The sequence below is a fragment of the Berghia stephanieae genome, chromosome 1, assembly GCF_034508935.2.
Source record: "Berghia stephanieae isolate SIO BIC M18660-M18661 chromosome 1, UCSD_Bste_1.3, whole genome shotgun sequence".
NCBI classification, from domain to species: Eukaryota; Metazoa; Mollusca; class Gastropoda; order Nudibranchia; family Aeolidiidae; genus Berghia; species Berghia stephanieae.
This window is the reverse complement of record NC_088360.1, coordinates 23297470-23306659: the sequence shown is the minus strand read 5'-3', so window position 1 is coordinate 23306659 and position 9190 is coordinate 23297470. Positions and strand designations below refer to the sequence as shown.

Sequence of the window (9190 nt, the reverse complement as noted above, 5' to 3'; positions counted from 1 at the left end):
TTGTTATTGGCTGAGGAAGGGTTTTGAGCCCGTAACGTTCCGTGTTTGATATGATGTTCCTTTTGAAACGGTGATATTCATTTAATAAAACATTATATTTCACATTATATTTGGCAAATGGAGCGTGCTCTCTCTCTCTCTCTCTCTCTCTCTTATTATTATTATTATTATTATTATTATTATTATTATTATTATTATTATTATTATTATACAACATCACAAAAACATACACACATACACAAATATTGATATTGAAAAAAAGTCTATCAAGCAAACGCCACTTGAGTTTCATTTCCAAAGCTTGTATTGAATTGGCAGCAACAAAGAGGGTAAAGTGAACAGTCAATAATATCATGAAAAGAAATAAGTAATTATTATAGTCTGTCCCACATCCCGTGCGCGCGCGTTAGTGACGTTAAGTATATTTTTGTTTGTTTGTTTGTTTGCATTGGTTACAAAAACATGCTTTAGGATTTGTTTTCTTTACGGTATATAAAAAAAAAAAAAACGAAGGCTCTGGTATGAGTGATTGTTTGTTTTGTTTTTAAGGGTTTTACGGCGCTTGCAACACATTAAGGTCATATCAGCGCCAGGAAAAAGGAAGAAAATGGGATAGTAAAAAGTTCTAGAATTACAATTAAAGCACCCAAGAGAAGGTGAGACAAAGAGGAATTGGTTCATAAAGGAAACAGATGTAGATTCCAAGAGCACACTATCAAAGTACTTAGTTTGAAATCACTGAAAGTCTCATCCAGACACAAGCACAGGACCCCACTAAGAGGAACACACTCAGATGTTTTACAAATCATATATAATATAAAGAAAACATAATACAGTGCATAACACAGAGATGATTTACAAGGAAAAAAAATATCATCTCCCAAAACTAACTATACATTTGACTGTTTCCCTCTCGGCCAGGGCATCTGGCCAGGACCAGGACAAAACCAAGTAATCTCATTCCAAGACAAAAACAGAAAGCAAGTTGGAAAACAGATATTAGGGGATAGAAGACGCAGTAAGTGCCTCCCTGCCCACTATGGGAGGCCAGGAACCCCACCCAGTTATTCAACAGACAACTGTGACTACCACACTGAGATGAACGTGGCGATTTCGAAAACTGGATGGACAAGACCCTTCTTCCTCACTCAAGTGACCCTCGTGTATTATGATGGACAATGCATCGTACCACGATGAAAACAAGAAAGCCATCATTGATAAGTACGTACAAAGGGAGAGATAACGTTGTAGATTCGGAAGGAAAACAGTCCTTTCGAATCCACCTGACTAAAACCAAAACTGCCATCTTTATTTTGACTGAAAAAAAATGCTAAGGTATTCAACATCTACAACACAATACACATAATGGACATTCTTGTCTTAGACTGACATTACTAACATACACATTAACCCGATAGAATTAAAGTGAGCCAAAGGGAGAAAGTCAAAAAGGGAGAATTGCGATGGAAAACAAGACTTTTAAATTGTCCAACATCCACGAGATGACGTTTGCAGCAATGGACAATGTCGACAACGAATACTTGTCCAAATGCAAAGACCATGCACTGCGATTGGAAGACGACTACTGGCAGGAGGAAAGTCTTAGCACCAATCAACCAGACCTGATAATCAATCCAAATGCAAAGACCATGCACTGCGATTGGAAGACGACTACTGGCAGGAGGAAAGTCTTAGCACCAATCAACCAGACCTGATAATCAATCTTCTGGATACATCAGAATCTGAATCGGACTCACACACTCGTTCTGTCATATTCTCTCTTTCTGAACAAAATTGTCCTTTTCACGGCCGGTCCTCTCTAGTGGGCCGAATGTGGTCCCAAGCCCACAACCTGGTGCGACGAATTGTAAAACTATTAGCAGATGGTACACAACCAGGAACTCAGAGGGGAGATGTCAAATTAGTAATTATGTAATCTTAGTTATAAATCTCTTGTATTTGAAAATTGCGTTCCTTTGAAATGTTATAATGTACAAAACTTACATGGAAACTATTTGTTGTGCTATTTCTTCATATTATTAGATTCAAAGCGTCCCGCAGTGAACATACTTCAAGAATGGCGAACATGTATCGTACTCGATAGGTCGTGACCCGTGAATTTCGTGACATGTCTTCAGCAAACTTTAAAGACTTTTCTTGCTCAGCAGTTGGTTGGGCATTATGTCTTTGTGAAAGGCATTTCCCACAACTCTCTTCGTCCTATCGGGGACGGGCATAAAAATTCGGAAGATCCGCCTGGTTTTTGACAGCATTGTCTTTGCCGGCAAAATGTATACAGACCCGACGAGCTGTCTGTATCGTCCAATATATTCAAATATGTGCGTTGTCCTACAGGGAAGGGATAAATTATAAAGTGGTGTGAGCCTGTTTTCAACGCTCTGAAGTACTATATAAATGCTATCCATTATTATACTATTTGAAACAACCCAAAATTATATGCTAAGCTACGCCACTGAACAACACTTTGTTATGATTATTTTCTCCACGGGAAAGGGAATCAACACCATTGCCATTACAGTAAATCTTAAAGTTTGATCCATGTTTGATTTAAAACGCTGAATTTATCCGAACAGGAGAGAGAGAGAGTGAGAGAGAGAGAGAGAGAGAGAGAGAGAGAGAGAGAGAGAGAGAGAGAGAGAGAGAGAGAGAGAGAGAGAGAGAGAAGAGGAGAGAGAGAGGAGAGAGAGGAGAGAAGAGAGGAGAGAGGAGAGAGAGAGAGAGCGAGAGAGAGAGAGAGAGAGAGAGAGAGAGAGAGAGAGAGAGAGAGAGAAGCACATATTTAGCTATTTTCCATTTTAAAATTTAACGGCCATGTTCTAACTTACGAACCCAATTTTAATCATTTTTGCCAAAAAGATGGTATATACTTAAAGTATTGATCGACTAAAATCAGGAAATACAAAATGTGTCTTCTCAAAGAATTTGGTCCTTATTACTCTTTTTCTAAAAAAATATGTTTTAAGAGTTTTACACCGCTTGCAAAACATATGTGACCCTTCGCCTCAAAACGGTATTAAGTATGGATGGTTAAGATGTTGAAAACTGAATTTATAGCCAGAAATATCAGACGTGCTGAGTTTGTATGTTTTATTGAGGAGAATGGATACCATATTTTAGGGTGCAAATGCCAACAATTTATATTTTTGACCACTTTAACAATAAATTCGGCTTTTAAACATTTGGTTCGTTCCGACTTAATACCGTTTTGAGACGATGGATCACATATATTATTGTTTGTTTTTCGGGGTTTGGTTTTATGGCGCTTGCGACACTATAAGGTAATTTTAGCGCCATAAATTGGAAGATGGTAGAGGAATCGTTGTAGATATGGAGTTAAAAGCACAGAAGAAAAAGGAAGACGAAGGACAAAGGGGACTTGATTCAAACAGGGAACATGGGATCTACGAGGAAGCCAACGATGTGCACATTTTGAAATGACCTAAAAGTCCCTCCCAGTTCCAGGCACAAGCAAAGGACCCCGCTATGAAGGATATTCATTCAAATGTTTACAAAGTAAAAAACAATATTCAAAACGAATACAAATTATAATAGAACATAACAGTAACACAGAGGTGCTTTACAAAGGTGACCCTTCGTCTCAAAACGGTATTTAGTCGGGATGGTTAAAGATGTTGAAAACTGAATTTATAGCCAGAAATATCAGATTTACGTTGAGTTTGTATGTTTTATTGAGGAGAACGGATACCATATTTTAGGGTGCTGATGCCAACAATTTATATTTTTGACCACTTTAACATTAAATTCGGCTTTTAAACATTTGGTTCGTTCCGATTTAATACCGTTTTGAGACGGTCACAAATAACATCTGCAGTCCACTTAAGATACACTCTCCGGAACCAGAAAAGAAGTTATCCAAAACTCAAGGGGAACAATCCTTCAGCGGCACAAACATTTGTTTAATCTATTAATATTAGTACTAGTTATCCTCCTTTCATATATGAATCCAGACCTCTTGCCCACCATTGGCGACACATCTAGCTCATTTCCGCCCCAGTAAAATGGAAGATGGGATAGAATAGTCAGAATTTTTTAGATTTATAATAAAAACATACGAGAAACGGAAGTACAAAGGGAAATGGTTTAAATAGGGATCAGATGTGGATTCTTAGAACACAATATCAGTGTACTTAGTTTGAGACGCTTCAAAGTCTCATCCAGACACAAGCCCAGGATCCCACAAGGAGGAATACACTCAAATACTCGCTGATCATCCAATATATATATATATATAGATCGGAAAGTCCTGGGTTCGAGCCTCGCTCGGCACATAGTTGAGTCCTCGGAAAAGACTCTTTACTCACATTCTCTCACTGTACTCAGGTTAAAATGAGTACCTGACCGTCAACAGCGTTGTTTCTGTCGGAAAAATTGTAATATCGCCAAACAGGCGTCATGTCTCGTTCTACATGTTACACGTTGTTATTGGTCAGGGACCCTCTGTAAAACGCTTTGAGCACATTTAGTGGATATTGCACTATACATATATATGTATGTATGGGTGCTTCCCTTACATCCAAAGACTTAAGACAGGGACAGGACTAAATTAAGTATTCTCATTCCAAGACAGAAAGCAATATGGAAAACAGATACAGGGGGATAGAAGTCACAGCCAGTGACCTCCCTGCTCACAATGGGAGGTAAAAAAACAACAACAACAACAACCCTGTCCTGTGGTCCTTATCACTCGAGACTCAGTTTGCAGTAATGTATTTGATCGACGCAAGTATAAGTCAAATTTTTCACCAGAATTTAATGAGATATGAGGTCCGATTTTAATCATTTTAAATTCAATTTGGCTCCTGGGCTAAGATGAAATCGTGTCCATGTCAAATTCCAAAATTAAGTCAAAAGGGAATGAGATTAGCGGAAGAGTAGCGTCCCTTGATTGGACGTCACTCATAGACTGTGACGTCACCGGCGGAAAAGTTATTAGAGAGAGAGAACGTCATGTTGGTTGTGCGCATGCGTCTCTCGTCCTCGCTTCCGGTGAAAGCGGCTTGAGACACTTCAAAACCAAATTGACGTTCTCTCTGTAAGGTGACGTCCAATCAAGGGACGCTACTCTTCCGCTAATCTCATTCCCTATAATCTACTTGAAAAAGGAAGTATAGAGTACAAAATAATGGCACAAAATATTATAATGAATGCATAAACATAATGAAAGTTAACTTTCACAACTCAGAATGACTCAGTAATAATATATCGTGTATATAATTTACATGACATAAAAATAAAAACCCTGATTTCATCCAATCGCATAAAACAACCAACCAGTATGAATGAAGGCGTGTTGAAATGAAAGTAACAACCAAATGTAAGGATTATTTCCATGGTTAAACAATAGAGTGACCGTAAAGGTTATATTACATCTGGTCGGTCCAAAAAAAAAACAAAAAACGAAAAAAAACAAAAACAAACAAACAAAAAAAAAAACGAAAAAAAAAAACAATTAAAGAAATTTACAAACAAAAAAACTCAACAAACAAAAAAGTCCCCCGCATATTTTCTTGCAGCAGTGCAAAAAAATAAATAATAATAATAATAATAATAATACCACCATCTAAGCACACCCTTAATGTGGATATTCCAACAAAGCAAGGAGTCAGACATGTTGTCAAAAGGACTGAAATGGGAGTTGGAAATCTTGCCCAAGATTTGAAAAAACAAAACAAAATTAAAATACAATAACAAGAATATAAACAAAAACAAATAAAAATATATTTAAAAAAAAATTACAGATGTATATCAAATGTGTGCTTAGTATAGTAACTAGTAAAAAGGTGACAGCACACAACATACTAGTTGTTAAGTAGATGTAGAGTTAAGCGCTGGGTTGTGGACCTATAGGGAATGAGATTAGCGGAAGAGTAGCGTCCCTTGATTGGACGTCACCCATAGTCTGTGACGTCACCGGCGGAAAAAGTTATCAGAGAGAGAACGTCATGTTGGTTGTGCGCATGTGTCTCTCGTCCTCGCGGAAGAGACGAGAGTGGTATGCGCACAACCAACATGACGTTCTCTCTCTAATAACTTTTCCGCCGGTGACGTCACAGACTATGGGTGACGTCCAATCAAGGGACGATACTCTTCCGCTAATCTCATTCCCTATATTATACGACAGACAAAACAATAATTTCTTTTATTTTGTTCCCCCCCCCCTCCAATCCCTAAAAGCATGTATTAATGGATTAAAAAGACCCCTAAATTGTCAAATAGTCTCCACTAGGACAATTTGACAATTGGGGGGGGGGGGGGGGATATATATCTTAATTTATCGATTTATAAAGTAATAGTTTTCCAGTGTTCTGTTTGTTTTTAGGGAATTTACTTTACGGTACTTGCGACACTTATAAGTCATTTCAACACCAGTAAAAAAGAAGATGATAGAGAAAAAGTTGTAAATCTGAATTTAAAAGTCGGAAGACTCCCTCCTAGAAATATGTTCTATCATAATACTGCGACATAGATGAATATAACATGGTGCAGCACTACAAATAAAAAAGGGCCTCACCAATATATGATATTCATATTCATATATACTGCCTCAAATATTCTTATTAACCGAAAAGAAAAGGAAATACATGAAAACAGCATTTAAAGACAATACGTCCATAATCTCAATTAAAAATGACAATGCAATGATGGAGACTGGAAATTGACAACAAAGATGTATATAAATTATTACTCATCATATTATGTGTCACAACAAATTGACGAGCCTTGTTTTTGTTTGTTTTTAGAGGTTCAACGGCACTTGCAACACACATGTGTCATTTAAGCACCAGGAAAATTAAAACAACAAGCTTAGATAAAGGGAAAACAGAAGTAGATGATAGGAGAAATGTACCTCTGTATCTAATCCAAGACAAAAATCATCTCTTAACTACGCCACTACCACATCATCTCATTCAGCTGTGGTGTTTCAATCATCCTGTTTTGTTGATAAAGGGGAAACCCAAAACTTTCATTTGATCTGTTTTTGTAATTAAATTTAAGCTTACATTCAACTTCACGTTATTATTTATTTCTTCGAGCTTCGAGCAGCAACATTTACACTAAAGTACAATGGAGAGCAACAATGAGTAAAATTTTGAAAAAATGATTACAATCCAGAAAAAAAAAAGGAATTTTGTTAGAAATCTGGAAAGATATAGCTCCACATTTATAATTACATGATTGTCTTTCTCTCTCCTAACAAATAATACTAATAACATAGACGGCACAACTACCATTTGTCCAGAAATATGCTTTTGAAAATTTTAATGACATATACATCTGATATATTCCAATGAAATAGTAATATTGTATTGAACTCTTATCATGAACTTCCGGGTCATAAGACAACTTAAAGTCTTTAAGTACACAAAAAAAAGTGTATGATTTTAAAAAAAATAGAAATTGAATAACGCGTTCGATCCTCAGCAAAATGCGTACAATGAATGAAAAAGTGTAAGAATACCATTTTTTACGTAATGTTAGAAGCAATGCCCCTCCCTTTAAAACCATACTCTGGTCTCATCGGCACTCTATCACCGTATCAGTCCTTGTATACATCTATGTAAATAGCATAATTTCTAAATTCCTTGTAATTAAAATGAAAAGATATCACAGAACCATTCCATGAAATGGACGGGTATGCCGATTATTAATTAATCAAGTGGGGAATTCCATCATACATTGAGATATAAATAAACACAAAATAATACTGATAATGGGAACATAAAAGTAAAATCAAATAGCCCATCATTAATAATAAGCATGTTTCTGTTGCGCCCTCAATCCTCACAAATAAAAAATTTCTCTATCACAAACTTGTTCCTTTTTTTTCTCAGGAGTTTTACACTTTATGTGATATTTTTAGAATATATAACATTTACAACAGTGACAAAAAAAAAACCAAAACAAATTGCAGATATCTGTGTTTCCAAACATTAAAAAAGTAATGGAGGATAAGACGGAGAGGTCTAGTTCAAACAAGCGTAAGAAGTACGTATCGAGGGCAAGATAAACAGATACAGGCTCCTTGTCAGAGGATGTGGTCTGAAATAGACAGTTCAATACAAATTCAAATATAGGAGCATCAACACCACACTAAAAAGAAAGATGATTTACAAAAAACATAAATTATATTATATAACTTTTTCTTCAGCAGCAAAACATCCTTCAGCCTTCATCTCATTCATAGGCAAAAGAATATGTGTCCCTTCGCCTCAAAACGGTATTAAGTCGGGATGGTTAAGATGTTGAAAACTGAATTTATAGCCAGAAATATCAGACTTGTGTTGAGTTTGTATGTTTTACTGAGGAGAATGGATACCATATTTTAGGGTGCTAATGCCAACAATTTATATTTTTGACCACTTTAACATTAAATTCGGTTTTTAAACATTTGGTTCGTTCCGACTTAATACCGTTTTGAGACGACGGGTCACATATGCCTAAAAATTTAGATGTTTTGAAAACTACAAAATCTGTGTTGAATTGCTGGACCTCCAATCTGAACTCAAATCAACATTCAATGGCATGCAATAGAAATACAAAACAAAACCGAACAAAGCCTTCCATTTGTATGACTTAATAAAATAAATGTTTTTTTTAAAGCAATAAGACCAGAATAGTCTTTTATACTTAAAGCTTGAGATGGATAAACAACAAGAAGTAAACGTAGTATATTTTACTACAGCTTAGCTCCATCTTCATTTAAACCATAGTCGAGTGAGACAATTTACATGATTTATTTCATTCTAAAGCAAAAGACAAGATCTGAACATACATATTCTGATGGCTCTTACAGTAAGTCATTGGCCATTTAAAAGCAATATTAGATTTTATTTAAATCAAACAACATGTCTTACCATGTTTCACCTACAAAAAAAAACAACAGAAATGGCAGTTCGATTCATGCTTCATCCCTTAAAACTAGCATTGCATTGCCATTACTGATCTTTCATTGAAAATAATAGCTTGTAGTTACATTAGATTAGATTGCATGCAATAATCACTTGAAAGAAATTCAGTCTTGTTTTTTACAGAGTTAATTTGAGTTTAGACAAACCTATAAAATATTATAGTAAAGCCAGATGGAGAAAAAAAAAAACAACAAACACATACACATTTTCGTGACAAAGTGCATCATTGTGAAGGACGG

General features: G+C 35.9%; 1 long non-coding RNA gene across 1 annotated transcript; it reads right to left on the bottom strand.

Moving 5' to 3' along the window:
• Positions 1-286: 286 nt before the first annotated feature.
• On the bottom strand, positions 287-2310 carry LOC144963533 (uncharacterized). The gene is made up of 2 exons (XR_013643640.1): positions 1712-2310; positions 287-1622 (listed from the first exon to the last, which is right to left on the bottom strand). It is a non-coding gene; the product is annotated as an uncharacterized LOC144963533 (long non-coding RNA).
• Between the last annotated feature and the right edge of the window lie 6880 nt (positions 2311-9190).